Source organism: Pipistrellus kuhlii, unplaced genomic scaffold, assembly GCF_014108245.1.
Source record: "Pipistrellus kuhlii isolate mPipKuh1 unplaced genomic scaffold, mPipKuh1.p scaffold_m20_p_15, whole genome shotgun sequence".
Taxonomy (NCBI): Eukaryota; Metazoa; Chordata; class Mammalia; order Chiroptera; family Vespertilionidae; genus Pipistrellus; species Pipistrellus kuhlii.
Window position 1 is genome coordinate 23,403,900 of NW_023425460.1, and position 15,660 is coordinate 23,419,559.

The 15,660-nt window shown below is 44.5% G+C and overlaps 1 protein-coding gene across 1 annotated transcript in view; it reads right to left on the reverse strand.

The window, feature by feature from the left end:
* Window positions 1-6,052, reverse strand: part of ASAH2 (N-acylsphingosine amidohydrolase 2) — a 76,530-nt gene extending 70,478 nt beyond the window's left edge. Inside the window, exon 1 of the mRNA XM_036438454.2 lies at window positions 5,912-6,052. The gene's annotated coding sequence lies outside the window, so the exon portion shown is untranslated. The remainder of the gene's footprint in view (window positions 1-5,911) is intronic.
* Window positions 6,053-15,660: the final 9,608 nt, after the last annotated feature.

The following is a 15,660-nucleotide window of genomic DNA, read 5'->3' on the forward strand; positions in this document are numbered from 1 at the left end:
ACCTTCCCCATGTGCATATGCCAATTTCTTCTTCTACCAACCTAACCAGGTATTTTAGAAGTTGAGTATTCTTTCACTTCAGCTCCAAAGACTTACTTATAAATTCTTCCTCTTATTAATATAGTAACATAAAGATGCGGCTCTTAGCACTGTTCAGGGATCTGACCATTTAGGAAAGTATGGCCTGCCCTGAAAAGGCAACCTGGCCAGAGCCCTCCCCATTTGTAACCTGGTAGATCTGTTCTGCCCAGTAAACCTGACCCTGGGTCTAGTGTAATGTTCTACCACAATACAAGTAATTTCTTCCTTTGGCTATTTTTTCTCTTAATGTCCTAACTCAGCATATGGTTTCTTTATCAAAGAATTTTCTGCAACAAGTATTGGCATGGTGCATGGCTCTGGTGTGTCACATTTGCCAATTTCTGTGGTGTAAATATTCTTACCACGGCTAATTTCAAGCTACCATAGGAAGTCACTGAAAATAAGGTTGTGAAGATCTGTGTACAATTGGTTCCAATGAACTGATATGAAGTTTCTTCAACACACACTTGTCACTGCACAAACCACCTCCTAAGCCACCAAGTTTAAACTCAAATATAGTCTCAGGTGTCAATCCTTTCTCTAGAGACAATGGGGGGCAAGAATTGAGGCTGGATCCTTCAGGTGACTGTTGAAACCATACCCAGCTGGTACACATCACTTTGTTTGGTATTATAAATAAATTCTGAGGGTTTTCTTTAGGTCACTTGCTCTTCCTAGCCCAGGGTAGCCTGCAAGAGCTATCAGGAAATGTGGGTGCAAGAAAAACAATAACGGAAACAGACCCAGGAGATTCTGTGAGGCCCTTTAGGGACCACCTTTCTAGGCAGAATCTCAAGAAGCTAAGGTTACCTTCCTGAGCAGACATTACAATTCTCCTTCCAAGTCACCAGCGCCCTTCTCTGCACTGCCCTCTTGTGGCTTCACTAGCTGCTGCAGTCTGGGGATGACTTACCCCTGATGACCTTCTTTCCTTCTTTTTAAGTATCTTACTGGCGCTGAAGCTGCTCTCAGTAAGGCATGAGGAAAGCCTCCTGAGCCTTGGGTACACACATTATTGGACACAACCTTTTTGGGGAAATGTGGGACAAATTCCCTCATGCTGAATGGGAAGATAGCTAGATAGCACAACTTAGAGCCCAGCCAAAGTGTCCCTTACTGCAGGGAGCGGGGTGTCAAGTTCCATCTCTTTAGGGTAACCTCCAATTTAATGTTGGTGATACGAAGTGACTCTTATCCTCCCGTTTTGGAGTCTTGTTTGTTTGGTTTTGTTAATCATTACCTAAGGATATTTTCCCATTGAATTTAGAGAGAGTGGAAGAAAGGGGGAATGAGGGGAAGGAAGGAAGGAATGAGGGGAAGGAAGGAAGGAAGGAAGGAAGGAAGGAAGGAAGGAAGGAAGGAAGGAAGGAAGGAAGGAAGGAAGGAAGGAAGGAAGGAAGAGAGGGAGGGAGGGAGGGAGGGAGGGAGGGAGGGAGGGAGGGAGGGAGAGATGGGTGAGAGAGACACATTTGTTGCTTGCCTGCCTCATGTGCTGCACAGAATTGAGCCTGCAACTGAGGTATGAGCCCTTGACCAGAATCAAACTTGAGACCCTTCATTCTGTGGGCCAATGCTCTAAGCACTGAGCAGACTAGGGCCTGTTTTGAGTCTTGATCCTGGGGATGGATAACTGGCCATCTCAATGTTTAGATTACCTTTTCCCCCCAAGGGAACCCATTCAAGCCTGATGCTAGGAGGATGTCTAGTGCCTGCCCCAAGGCGTGATCCACATTAGTTTGGTTCCTTTCCTCCCTCTCGCAGTGCATGTGCACTAGAGATTAGATATGACCTTTGTTTTTCTCACCTACTGTTGACATGACCTTGCCTCTTGGCAAAGAAGCAGACTCTTCCTTCTCCGAGGGGGGCATGGGGAGATTGGCAAAGCTCTCGCCACAGAAAGGCTTGGGAGAAGTGCCTATTTGGAAGAACACTCAGAGCCAGCTCCTGGCATCTCTGCTTTAAGCCCCAAGGCAAGGTTTTGGGTATCCTTCCCAGCCCAACTGTATCTTTGGGTAAAGATGATGGAGTGGGGACATGCCTGTCCTCACCCTTCTGCAAGAATCCGCTTCGCAGGACTGTGGAGGCACTAGGGCAGGAAGTATGTGATATTGCGGGGTAACTTGCAGAATGCTGAAAAGATGTTAATGGTCAGAACAGTATCCCCCCGAGTTTGCAGCTTACCCTATTTCTTCCTCTTAAACTTGACATGCTCTTCTATGCTGGGACTTCTATTTAATGGTCGTGTCTCTCACTGCGAGTCAATGTGGTATTGGAGTGCCCTCCTATTCCTCTCAGTGTCACCAGCCAACCCCTCATGTCACTGCAGCTCAAGCTAATAAGCCGCAGACATGGGGTTTGAATTCGCATCTTTTGATTCCAACTGCAGTGATCATGGCCTTGACATGTGACAGGTGACCATACTATGCCAGTTGGAGGAGAGGAGACAGGGTGGCCCTTGTCCCTCAGCTGCCAGGGCCTGGGTCCTTGCAGAGAGCCCCTCCCCAGCTTGTGCCCAGCAGGGCAGGATGTCCAAGACCACATTTCCCCTGTGAGGCAGAGAGGACGCTCCTGGGAAGCAATGGGCTTGCTAGGACCAAAGAGAGGAAGGCCAGACTGGGGACAAAAACTGAGTCCCGGCTAGAAAAGCATGTCAATCTGCTATCCTCCTCCTGTTACAAAGGCGTCCAGAAAACATGCCCACCTCTCCCCCACCACAGAGCTCCAGGAGAGCAGCCTCAAGGCCAGCTCTGTTCTTCTCCATTCTAGACCTTCCCCCAAGTTCTTCCTCTGCCTGGATGCCCTTTCCCTTTAAGAACACATACTCACTGCCCAGCTAGTGTGGCTCAGTGGGTGAGCATCAACCTATGAACCAGAAGGTCATGGCTCGATTCTGGATAAGGGCACATGCTCAGGTTGGAGGCTCCATCCCCAGCCAGGGGCGTGCAGAAGGCAGCTGATCAATGATTCTATCTCATCATTGATGTTTCTATCTCTGGCTCCATCTCTCTTCCTCTATTATATTATTTTTAAAAAAGAACACATACCCCATATCAGCATTTCAGCCCAAACGCTGCCTCCTCTGTGCCCTTGGGACCATTAGATTCCTGAATCCATTGCATCCCGCTGTATGCTTGCCCAGAACCCAGTTCCCACCTTGAATTACAGCACTGATCATTGAATTACTATTCCCAGTGACCACAGGGGGCTGAGAGAGACAATTTCTTCACAATTTCGCCCAGCACAAGAGGAGATGGATGGGTAAGCATTTGTTGAATGAATAAAGAAAGCAATGAGTGGCTTAGGGAAAAGAAAGCCTGCTGAGTACGCCAGTGAATAAACACTCCTCTTTGACCCTTGTCTTATGAAAACTTTGCCCCTGCACATCCTGCTTTCTGGTGATTAGGCGACTGACTAGCCAAGCACTGAATGCATCAAAGAGATCCGCGCCAGCCAGTTCACAGAGGAAGTGGGTGGGGCTGAGCAGTGGGGCCTACAGACCCTGAAGTTGTGGGGAAGCAGGAAGCTTGCAGGGGGCCCAAAGCCAGCAGCAGATGCTGGGCAGTCAGAGGCAGAGGCCTTGCTGCCAGACACCTTGTCTTGAGGCTAATTAATTCATGCCAGTGGTCTTCACAAACTTTTGCTTATGCAACCCGTCCTACTCTCTTGCACATTTTAAAAGATGACGTCAACAGCTTTTATATGGTTATAAAACCTAGCTGGTTTGGCTCTGTGGATAGAGCGTAGGCCTGCAGACTGAAGGGTTCCGGGTTTGATTCCACATGCCTGGGTTGAAGGCTCAATTCCTAGTGGGGGGTCGGGGGGGGGGGGCATGGAGCAGGCAGCTAATCATTCTCACCACTGATGTGCCTATCTCTCCCTCTCCATTTCTCTCTGAAACCAATAAAAATATATTTTAAAAAAGTTTTTATATGCTTAAATACTTGCAAAAGTTGAAGCATCTACTTTTTTTGTACATATTTTGAATATGTTTTCGGCAAAACTTTGAACAGCAAAATTGGCATGTTAAATTTACAAAAAAATATCCACACCAAACCAAACTCATCAATGCAGGCTGCCCAATCTGAATTACTGTTAGAAAATACCTACTTCCTTTTCTCTCCAATAAGTGCATTCCTACACACACCCTGCCCTCAGGGTAACCTCTCACTCCAGGTAATTCTAAGGCTGAGGGACAAGGCGTGGAGCCTGCGGCAGGCGTGGGAACCCGAGGTGAAGTGAGACTTGGCCTCCTCCATTTGCCTGGCTCTCCCCGGGAGCAGGGTGTTCTGAGCTCGCCCTTTGTGTGTGGCCAGGACTCTCCATGCCCCTGTGACACTGTGTGCCCAAGAAGTCTGTCTTCCCTTTCTGAAGCAGAACCCAGAGGAGTTCTTGTGCAAAGAAACACGGAAAGCAGTTCCAATTTAAGTTGAGGAGCTGAAAATTAAATCCCTTCGATGCCAGCTATGCAGTCTGCGGGCACCTGCGCCTACACCACGTGTGCAATGCCTTCTAGGTCCTGCCCTCACATCCCAGCTGCCCCCTTCTCCAGGGCTCCCCCTGACCCCCTGACCACTACTTCAGCACTGATTCAGGCTCTGCTCACCAACCCCCTGCCTTCAGAGTCCAGGCCTCAAATTCCCGATTCTCATCACCTTCCCTTCATTCTGGAAAATCTCTATTACTCCAGGGACCGGGATTTGAAGGAAGTATTAAATGGGAAGGTATTGATACTATGAAGGTATTCGTGAACCTGCCCAAGTGTTAAAGAAATGCTTGCTTTTTTTTTTTTTTTTTTTTTTTAAGAGAAACTTATTTACAAAACAAAGTCTCCCATTGGTTAGAAATATGGGTGAACATGAGAGGAGCTATGGTTATTGGGGAGGAAATAGTCCAGGTGATTCCAAGCCTGGTTCAGACAGACCAGTTTTGCTCACTGAGCTGGGAAGCAGTCGCTTGTTAAGAGGCATTCCATATTTTAAATCTGCAGAAGTGCCACCAGGACAATGTTCACGGGGTACGTTAGCTGCTCAGAGAATGCTGCAGCGCCGGAGAGGAGGACTGAGAGCCAGACAAACCTGACGTAAGCCCCCCTGTCCTTGGAAACTGCATCAGATCCAAGGCTCTGGAGGCAGTTCTCATCTCCTCTGCATCTCCGGCATTTGTTAGTCAGGAGAGACAGCTATCCCACGTGAAGGAAAGGCCCGTGTGATCCCGGCAAGGAGACTCAAAAACAGAACTAGGATTCTAGAGGTTATTTCAGGTCACGCTGCCTGCACCTGAGACTAAAAGCCATCGCGTTGTCAGAAAGAGTCTAGATCCAAGATGCTGCTGCGTTTACTTGGGCATGTGAACATTTGGAGAAATTTTCTCTTTAAGCCTAAGGAGATGACTCCTGCTTTCCAAAACAGGCCAGGAAAATGGATTTCTGCCACTGGACCTCACCAACTCAGCAAACAACTCCGCAAAGCAAACCTGTCTCTCTGAACACAGATGTGCAGATTTCCAGAAAGAGCAGGCAAAATAGACCTCTTGAATTCCACTGTAACTGTGACATTCAAATGACCTGCCACACAGCACTGGAGTTCAGACAGAATCGAGAAAATCTGCCCTTGCCATCAGAAGCATGAATGAGTATGAAAAACCTGCCCCCCCCCCCCCCTCCCCCTCCATCCTGAGCCCTTATTTTCATCATCCACAGCAGGCAAATACGCATCTGCTCCTTGTAGGTGTCTGGGCGGGGCAGGGGAATCTTGTTTGCAAACACGAACAGCCATTGCTTTGTTCTCTCGGGAGAAAACAGAACACTAGCAATCAAAGCAGAGCTACGTACCCAGGCCTGCTGCCGCAGCTGCTCAGAAAGCTGCTTGTCTGTGGTCCCTCCGGCAAGCCAGGGCGCCGGCACTTTTGGATCCTCGGCCCCAGCTCCTCCGAGCAGCGCTGCAGGTTAACTCCTGGAGGCTGGAGGCTCTAGCCAAGGAAGCCAAAAGCTTGCCAACTTACCTAATTGCATGCTGACTCACTCACGGGGCAGGACGCGCTCCAGCTGAGCCGGCTCCTGGGCGAACCCCGGCACCATCCTCGGAAGGTCACACCTGGAGCCCATCACTTTGCACTTGCACGCACACAGCCTACTGCTTACACGGACCTGGCTCATTTATTTCCTCACACAGACCTGCTTCTCCTGTCTGATTGGGAAAATGTTAAATTCTTTCCCCACCACGTCAGCCCCACACCACCGATGAGAGCAGACTTTGCAGGACAAAGCAGCAGTGAGATGGGAGGACCATTTTGGACGAATGCCTTAAGCCCTGGGAGAGGACATGTCCCTTATTTTCTAGAAAGGCTGTAACTCGACAAGGGTAATTAACTGATCACACGTGGTCATCTTGGTAGTTTGCAGGAAGCAAATAAGAGCGCTTACATTTCCCCTGGTGTCCTTCTGCGGCAAAAATCAAACATCAATTCCCCGCAGTATTGCAGTATTAAACGATATCACAGTATTAAAACAAATCACATGATTACTAGAGTCCCTAGGGGGAAAGTTCAAACTTCTAACCCTTTGGGGCTCAGGTTAACAGGTACCAAAGGCAGGGAAAAGAATGCAAAGACTGTTTGTTTTCTTAATATATTTTTATTGGTTTCAGAGAGAAAGGGAGAGAGATAAAAATATCATTGAGGAGAGAGAATCATTGATTGGCTGCTTCCTGTGTGCCCCACATTAGGGATCAAGTCCATAACCCAGGCATGTGCCCTGATCAGGAATCAAACTGTGACCTCCTGATTCATGGGTCAACACTCAATCACTGACCCACGACAGCAGAGCCTGAAGACTCTCAGTGTTTGATCAGTTCTCTGAATTCCATGTCATTCCACTGATGTCCCATGCAGAAAGCACAGAAGTCTGGAATTTCTCAAAAAGGCTCATGTCACTTTTCCAGTTATTGGTGAATTCATTAGAATAGCAGATACTGTCCTAGGGCAAGCCCCTGGTTTTCTTTCGGCTATAACAGAGTGCACCCTGGGACTTCCAGGGCAAGAGAAGGAAGGTGTAAGGCAGGGAGCAGGGTGTAAGTGTCTGGGAGGCAATGCACTGCTGCAGGCAGACAGCACAGAGACAGGGAACTGTGTGGGGAACTGGGGTTAGCGGGTTCTTCTTCCCACTGACTGGAGCTGCAGAGGTGCCGGATGAGGTTTATTAGCTACTAATTGGGCTCCGAGGCTCTTCCTACCTATTTTTGCTCTTTCTGGACTCCAGAATCTTAACTATAACGGTCAAGCGGTAATATCCATTACCTCCTATTGACCAGGCACTCTGTTAGGTCCTGTTGATAGAGAAGTGAACAAAAGTCCTTTCCTTCATGGTGCTTTCCTTCTAAATGGAGAAAATCAAACAAAAAATAAAATATAATTTCCTAGGTTATAAGTGCTTAAAGGAAGAATAAAGCAACGTAAGAGGTGAGAGAAGGTTGTTTTATTGTACATAGCATAATCAAGAGGTCCTCTCTGGTGGGTTAATACGGCAGTAGAGGCCTGGAGGAAGTGGGAAGAAAGGATAAGGCATGCTGATACCTGGGAAAAAGCATCCCAGGAGAAAGGAATACACATCAAGGTCCTCAGGTAAGAGTGTGCTTGGTGGTTTGAAGGAGGGAGAGATGCCTAGGCCTAGGTTAACATACACAGAGAGGGCAAGAGAAGGAGCAATTGGAAATGTGGGGAAGGGATGTGTCCTGGAGGTACAGGGCATGGAAGTCAGGAAGGCCTTACAGATCGAGGTAAGAACTTCAGGCTTGCTCCAAATGAGAGAAGGGAAGTCATCGGAGAATTCTGAGCAGCGCAATGGTACAATCTGTTCTTCAGAAAGCTCACTCTACTACTTATCACCTAGACTTGATGAGGAACACACACTGCCAAGGGGCAAGTTTAAAAGCAGGGAGGCTAATTTGGAGCATTTTGTAATATCCAAGCAAGAGACTGGGACTAGAAGGCTAGAAGCAGAGATGATGCGAAGTGGACTAAAATGGATGTATTTTAAAGGTACAGCCAACAGGATTTCTCACTGGGTTTAGAAGGATGTGTGAGAAATAAGAGTCAGTCAGAAGATGAAGGGATAAAAATAGCTGTGGTGCATTTACACAGTGAAATACTATGTGGCTGTAAAAAAGAAGGAGTTCTCACCATTTGCAACAGCATGGATGGACCTGGAGAGTATTATGCTAAGCGAAATAACCCGGTCAGAGAAAGATAAGTATCACATGATTTCACTCATATGTAGAATTTGATGAACAAAATAAACTGATGAAAATAAATAAATAAATAAATAAATAAATAAATAAATAAATCTGATGAGCAAAATAGATCCAGAGACATAGAAGCAATGAACAGACTGACAAATTTCAGAGGAAAGGTGGGGGTGGGGAGATGGGAGGGAAATGATTAACTGGGGAACTTACAAGGACACAGACAATAGTGTGGTGAAGGCCTGCGTGGGGCGTGTGTGAGGTAGAGAAGGTCAATGGGGGGGGGGGGGGGGAACAAAGGGGACATCTGTAATACTTTCAATAATAAAGTAAATGTAAAAAAAAAAAAAAAGTCAAGAATCATTCCAGAGCTTTCTAGACTGAAGAACTGGTAGAGTGGAGTTAGCCTTGGCTAAGATGAGGAAGAGAGTGAGAGAAATAGGTTTGGTTAAAGAGAGTGAGAGAAGGTTGTTTTACATAGTATAATCAAGAGGTCCTTGATTATATATGCATTGGACATCTTTACAAAGGAATTCTGGAGGGATTCTTTAGCTTAAGACCTTATTTAAAACAAAACAAAACAAAACAAACTTGTTCGGATTGGTTGGGAGATAGCTAAATCTGCAAAGACAATGACAGAAAAAAAGTATCCCAAAGGGTGATAGGTTTCAGGTGGTTAAGAGTAGACACTTTATTTTATAATTATGAATTGATTTTGTTGTGAATTAGAAATATAAATTGTAGAGTGAGGCTAAACCAAATGTTAAGGACTTTATTGAAAGAAAATGCTAAATAAATAATAGTACAATGATAAATACCCTGTTTCCCCGAAAATAAGACAGTGTCTTATATTAATTTTTGCTCCCAAAGTTGCGCTAGGTCTTATTTTCAGGGGATGTCTTATTTTTCCATGAAGAAGAATATGGTACACATTTATTGTTAAATGAAAATAAAGGAAATTTATTACCTGTATATGATACAGTAGTACGGTAGTTGTCAACACAAACCAGACAAACTGTGAATCCTACAGCATCAAGAATTTACTCATTTATTCAATGACAATCATGTCATCATCTTCTGGAACATCATCATAACAATCCAATTCCTGAATTTCCTGGTGAATTTCTTGTGACTCCATTTCTTTTAGGATCAGTAGACAAAATCTCTCATGTTTAGCCTAGGGGGGCCTTATTTTCGGGGGATGCCTTATATTTTACTCATAAGGAAACCTGTAAGTAGGTCTTATTTTCGGAGGATATCTTATTTTCGGGGAAACACGGTAGTTACGAGGAAAATCTTGTTAGCTATACACTAATGGATTAACTTTGCGAAACACGAGTGTACAATTTAATATGGGATTAATTTAAAGTCCAGTCTCTGAGAAGAGAAGCCTTAGCCATTAAATCTGCTGGTTCATCCGAATTATTATTCACTTACAGGTGGCTCATTGTCTTCTATGATCTTTCCTCACATTCTTTTTCACGTGAGGGCTACTCAAGGGCGGTGTGTCCTACACCAAAGGCCAAAATTAGCATCTGTAGATTGTTCTCCTGGGTGTTCATAGGTGATTGCTCAAAGGTTACTCCAGTTGGAGTTCTTATCATCTGGTTGATTTCTAGAGAATGTGTGCTTTCCTTCACAAGCCCTGAATGAGGCCAGTGGCTGCCTCACCCCTGTCTTCTGAGAAGTGAAGGTTGTAGTAGCTCTGATTTCAAACTCCAGCAAGTGACCCCACTAGAGAGCCATGTAGCTCCGAAGACACCAGTCATGCTTTGTGCTCCAGCTGACAGTGTCTGGTGGGAAGAACTCCTCCCTGATTAAGTGAAAATAGGGAAGAAGTTACCCCATGAGCCCCAGAACATGACCCTCGCTACGCCCCCCACCCTTAATGTATAAAAGCCATTTACAGTTAACCCTCAAACATCTCTCTAAAGCAGCTATTATTCATAAATAAAATAACATCCAAAGCTCAGGTAGCTGCATGTCCAATGTCACCCGGCCCTTAAGTAACACAACTTATTTTCTGATCCTTAGTTTTTCAACCGGTTCAATGGCACAATAAGCATTTTGCAGGGTTACTTCATTATGTAGTTGTGTTTCCTCCCCAGCTGTCCTCATCTAACACCCAGGATAACTTGAGGAAAATTAAGTGATTGCTATTTTAACTAATGATAAAGCTTTTGCCTTGCTAAAATGAAATATGCAAGCTGAGAGAAGTTTGGAGAGAGAATATGAAGAGAAAAAAAAAACACCTGTGTTAATGAAGAGGCTGCAAGAGGCGGTTTGCGGGAGACAGTGAAACCAGGGGAAACTTGAGGAAGTCTAATTTTGGTGTTTGTTTGTGTGTTTTTTTAAATATATATTTTTATTGATTTCAGAGATGGAGAGGAAGAGAAAGATAGAAACATCAATGATTCTCTCTCATCATTGAACAGCTACCTCCTGCATGCTCCTTACTGGGAATCAAGCCTGCAACTTGGGCATGTGACCTGACCAGGAATTGAACCATGGCCTTCTGGCTCATAGATCTACCACTGAGCCACACCTGCTGGGCTCTAATTTTGTTTTTGTAGAGTATTGGTATAATTCCTTAAATGTTTGGCAGAACTTACCAGTGAACTCAACTGGGCCTCAAAATTTATTTTTTTACTTCCACTTTTGATAATGTGTGAGAGAGCTCTATTTCCTCAGGATCATCCTGATACTGGTAATGCTGTTTCTTGACCTGGAGGCTAGTTACTCCAATATTTTCAGTTTGTGAAAATTAATCTGTATGTACTTATGTATGTAATGCTTCAGTTACGTTTATGAAAATACTAGAGGCTCGATCCATGAAATTCGTGTAGGAGTAGGCCTTCCTTCCCCTGGGTGCCGGCACCAGCTTCCCTCTGGCACCCAGGACCCAAGCTTCCCTCTGGCTGCCATCAGTCACCGGGGACCCGGGCTTCCCTGACAACCCCAGCTTTGTCTAGATGGATATCTGGTCTAATTAGCATATTATGCTTTTATTATTATAGATTTTTACTCCATATGTATAGCTCAGACTGACTCTAATAATAAGGGACGTTACTGACTCACATAATTCCAAGGAAGGCATCTGAGAGTGGCTACTTCAGCATCCAATGAATCATTAAGGACCAATTTCCTTCCTATGTGTCAGTGCTGTCCTCAGAGCTGCAGAAGTTCTGGGTATTGTGTCTACACACAACATTTCCCAAAGGAAGGTCTTTTCATCCATGAATCTCTTTTTAAGAGCAAGACAAATTTTCTATAAGCAGGTCTGGTAATTTCTGAAAAATTAAACATTTATCTACCCTATGACTGAGCAACCCCACACTTGGGTATTGACCCATTAGAAATGAAAGCATATGTACATATATACATGCACACACACACACATACAAGTGTGTGTGCACATACACAGAGAAAACATACACAAGAATGTTCCTAGATGCTTTATTCATAATATTCAAAACTTATAAATAGTCCAGGTTTTAATCTATAAAAGAGTAGAGATAAATTGTGTACACTTATTCAACAGAATACTACTCACTAAGAAAAAAGGAATAAATTATCAATATGTACAACATGGATGAATCTAAAGATGTTATACAGAGTGGAATAAGCCACACGACAAAGAATACATACATAGTATCTACACGGAGAGGCGAGGGTGGGAAATCAACGGGGAAGGGTGGATACAATAGGTGTTTGCATCTGGGAGTGGGTGAGGGCGGGCCAGGATGGACTGGGAAGGAGGTGGAAAGGAACTTTCTGGGAAGATGGTAATCTTTTTGTGATGACAGGTGTTTGAGTTACACAGATGCATGTGTCTGTCAAAACAGAAAACATACACTTAAGGTTTATGTAATCCTTTGTCTATAAATTTCATCTAGAAAAAACTGTGAACAAATTTTGCATTTTGGTTAATGGTATGAATATTAAAGTATTTAGGGAGAAGTGAACTGATATCTGTGATTTACTTTGAAATGCATTAAAATAAGAATAATTGGTTAGAACATTGGCTTGTGCACCCAAGAGTCAAGGGTTTGATTCCCAGTCAAGGGCAGGTACCTGGGTTGCAGGTTCAATCCCCGGCCCTGGTCAAGGCACGTGTGGGTGACAACCAATCAATGTGTCTCTCTCACAGTTATTTCTCTTTTTTTCTCTCTCCCTTTCCACTTTCCCTACCTTCCACTCTCTCTAAAAATCAATGGAAAAAAATATCCTTAGTGAGGATTAACAAAAAGGAAAAAAATGATACATGGGTAAAAAGATAAGACAAATGAATTGATATGTGATAAAGCGAGTTAATAAAATAATGATGGATACTGTATGGGTTCTTATTGTAAAATTCTTAAAAATTTAGTGTACACTTAAAATTTTTCATAATAAAATGTTAGAAGGAGAAAAGGTTTGTACAAAAAGGTTTTCAAGGCCAAATAAATTTAGGAAGTACTAACTTAATGAAATGTAAGTAGATTCCTTTAAGGAGAGATTTATTAGAGCCTTAATATAGTGATACAAATGCTGAACTTATATAGTGTGTGTGTGTGTGTGTGTGTGTGTGTGTCCTGGGAACCATGTCCCCTGGGCTCCAGTCCCATTCCTACCTCTCCCTTCAGTCCTGAGCAAAGGAAACAAGCTGCTCTACATCAAAACAGAAGCCAGCAGGTCTTTCTAGCAAGCTTGGCTGCCTTTCCTGCTCTGACCTTCTAACACCAGTAAAAAGACGGCCATTAATTCCCCATTTTTGTCAAATGAGAAAGAAGTGGATTTGGGCCCTCTTCAAGAGGAAAATGGATTTCCTAGGACTTGAACAAATTCATTTGTTTGATTTTAATTGGTGATTAAGCTCTGAACATCTTGAGAAATTAAACCAGTTTCATAGCCCAGATCTACAGAAAGCCAAATTGCCACAGTTCTCCGCTCTCACCATGTGTTACAGTGACATTTCGGATACTTCCCCATCTAATTTTGGTGACTTTTCGTTTGAATTCGCTCTCGGCGAATGCTAATAGCATGTGGGGGTTACGTGTGCCGAATACATTGACATTTTCTCTCTCGAAGGAAGAACTATCGCCACCGCCACCCTCAGCAAGTTTTGCTGTGTGTCAGACACAATTGGCTCAGAGGACTAAGAACAAAGAACAACACCTCGGCTACATGCCTTGCTTCAGTGGCTCTGTCTTCCCGCAGTCGGAACCCTAGGTGCTCAGGACCCAGGAGCCTCAGGGAGAAAAGCCTCGTTAGGTGACCTTGTGGGCAGAGGTCTTTGAGTGTCCACTGTGAGCTTCCCGGGAAGGGACAGCAAGCTCTGTATAGGCATCTGGGGTCCGCTCACGAACCCAGGAATGGGCTCCAGCATCCGGGGCCAGTGACGCTTCCCAAGCCAGCACTGTGCCAGCAGCCCTCACTGGACTCGATTCCTTTTCAAGCTGTTTGTTGGCTTTACAAGTTCATCCCTGGAGCCTGTGGAGAAACAGCTAGCCAACACCCACAAGCTCACCTGCCCGCCTCTGCTAGGAAGCCTGCAAGGCTTGCTGAGGTGCGAAACGCTGTCTGCTGTGCAAAGGAAGCCTATGCTGGGAACACATTGTATCCTCACTCCTTGCCCCTGCCAGGGCCCTATCATAGCCTAACACCAGCCAGAGATCAAAGGCTCCCTTGGCCAAAAGGCTTGTGGTAAATTTTCCGTAAGCCTGGTGATGCTCTGATTGTGGCCTCACAGCCAACGGTTTCAGAGAAGCCTTCAAAACAAACATTCATTTAAACCAGATCTTGTGAAACGTTCTAGGAGCATTGAAACCCAACATGTGCCTTCCCACGGTCAGAGGCTCCTTAGAGAAGGCATGAAATGCACTGCTTTGGCTGAAACCTGTCTTCCCTTCCCTCTTGTGCTAATTCCACCAGCAGAAAGCAATTCAAATGGTACCAGTTGCTCCATGTGCCAGCACAAAGCTGGCCTGGGGAGCAGACTCCAGGCACCAATAGCCCATGGTAGCCATTTCTGCTTCATTGCTACCCTGGCTTATCATTCAAGAAGACTATGTCATGCTATTTCAGCATTGGCCAATACTTCAAACACTGTGCACACACATCAATGCAAGAATTTTACCGAGGGTAGTAAGATGTCAATAGGTTCAGACTACTGCTAATACCTACTCAGAAGTTCACATAAAGGCTGAGTCCAGGCATGGTTTCTTAATCCAGCCTAGCTCCCCCTTTCTGGATGAGGCCAGAGTTTGGATTGAGACTTCTTACCTTGCTCCACAGGGGCCTCGTGTTCATCTTTCTCTTGCTCACATTCCTCTCCATAGAGACAGTGGTTGTTTACTGAGCATTTAACTTACACCCATGCCTCATCATCGTCTCACATGACACAGAACAGGTAAAATCATCCCTATTTTTGTGAGAAAAGTGAGGCTCAGAGCAAATTGGCCAAAAATAGTGCCTACAAACCCTCTTCTGAGCTTCCAATACAAACTCTAATGGATATACCATACTCAATCCACTTTCTCCTGGGGCTGCTCCTTTCCCCAGGCAATTACTCTCATTATTCATAAAACAACAGAGCCACTCATTCATTGATCCCTTCAACTATCAAACTTTTCCTGAAGCTGCTAAACAAGTTAAACAGAAGTAAGTGCTTACTAGTAGCTTCTTTCTAAGTATCCAGTCCCCACGTCTTTCTGGTTCCTATAAGCAAGCAGGTACCTACACGATCCACTGTGGTCTCCAGAGTCTGTAGTTCTCATAGTAGCACAGTTTTTCTTCTCAAGTGGCACAGAGGTAGACGGTAACACTGATTTTAAGGGTTTCCAGTTGATAAGACATGAAGTCCTTCCTGGAAATGACATGGGTTTAAAAAAACAAAGAGCAGTTGGTCCTTCAGATCCTTGGATGCCAAGGGCTGACTGTAAGTCATAGTTCTATGAAGATTTTTCCACTGTTGCAGGAGTAACACCCCAAACCCTGAGTCATTCAAGGTTCACCTGTAAAAGAGCAGTCAAACTGAAGTTTGGAGTAGGTTTTAAGGAATCTCAAGAGAAAGGACACATGATTATCTCAAACAAAACCACACACACACACACACACACAAAAAAAAACAAAAAACAAAAAAAAAACCTCAGGGATGAAATTCTGAAATGGAGTCTCTTACCTTGCTTTAATGATTCCACGTAGGACTTCTGTGAACAATGTGAACACATCAGAAATAGCCACTTATTTTTAAGTATGTTTTTATTAAAAAGTGCATTTTGATTAATTTACGATCTAGGTAAGCTATTAAGATATCAGTATGCTCTCTGGAATAATAACTTTACAAAGATTTAAAACAAAC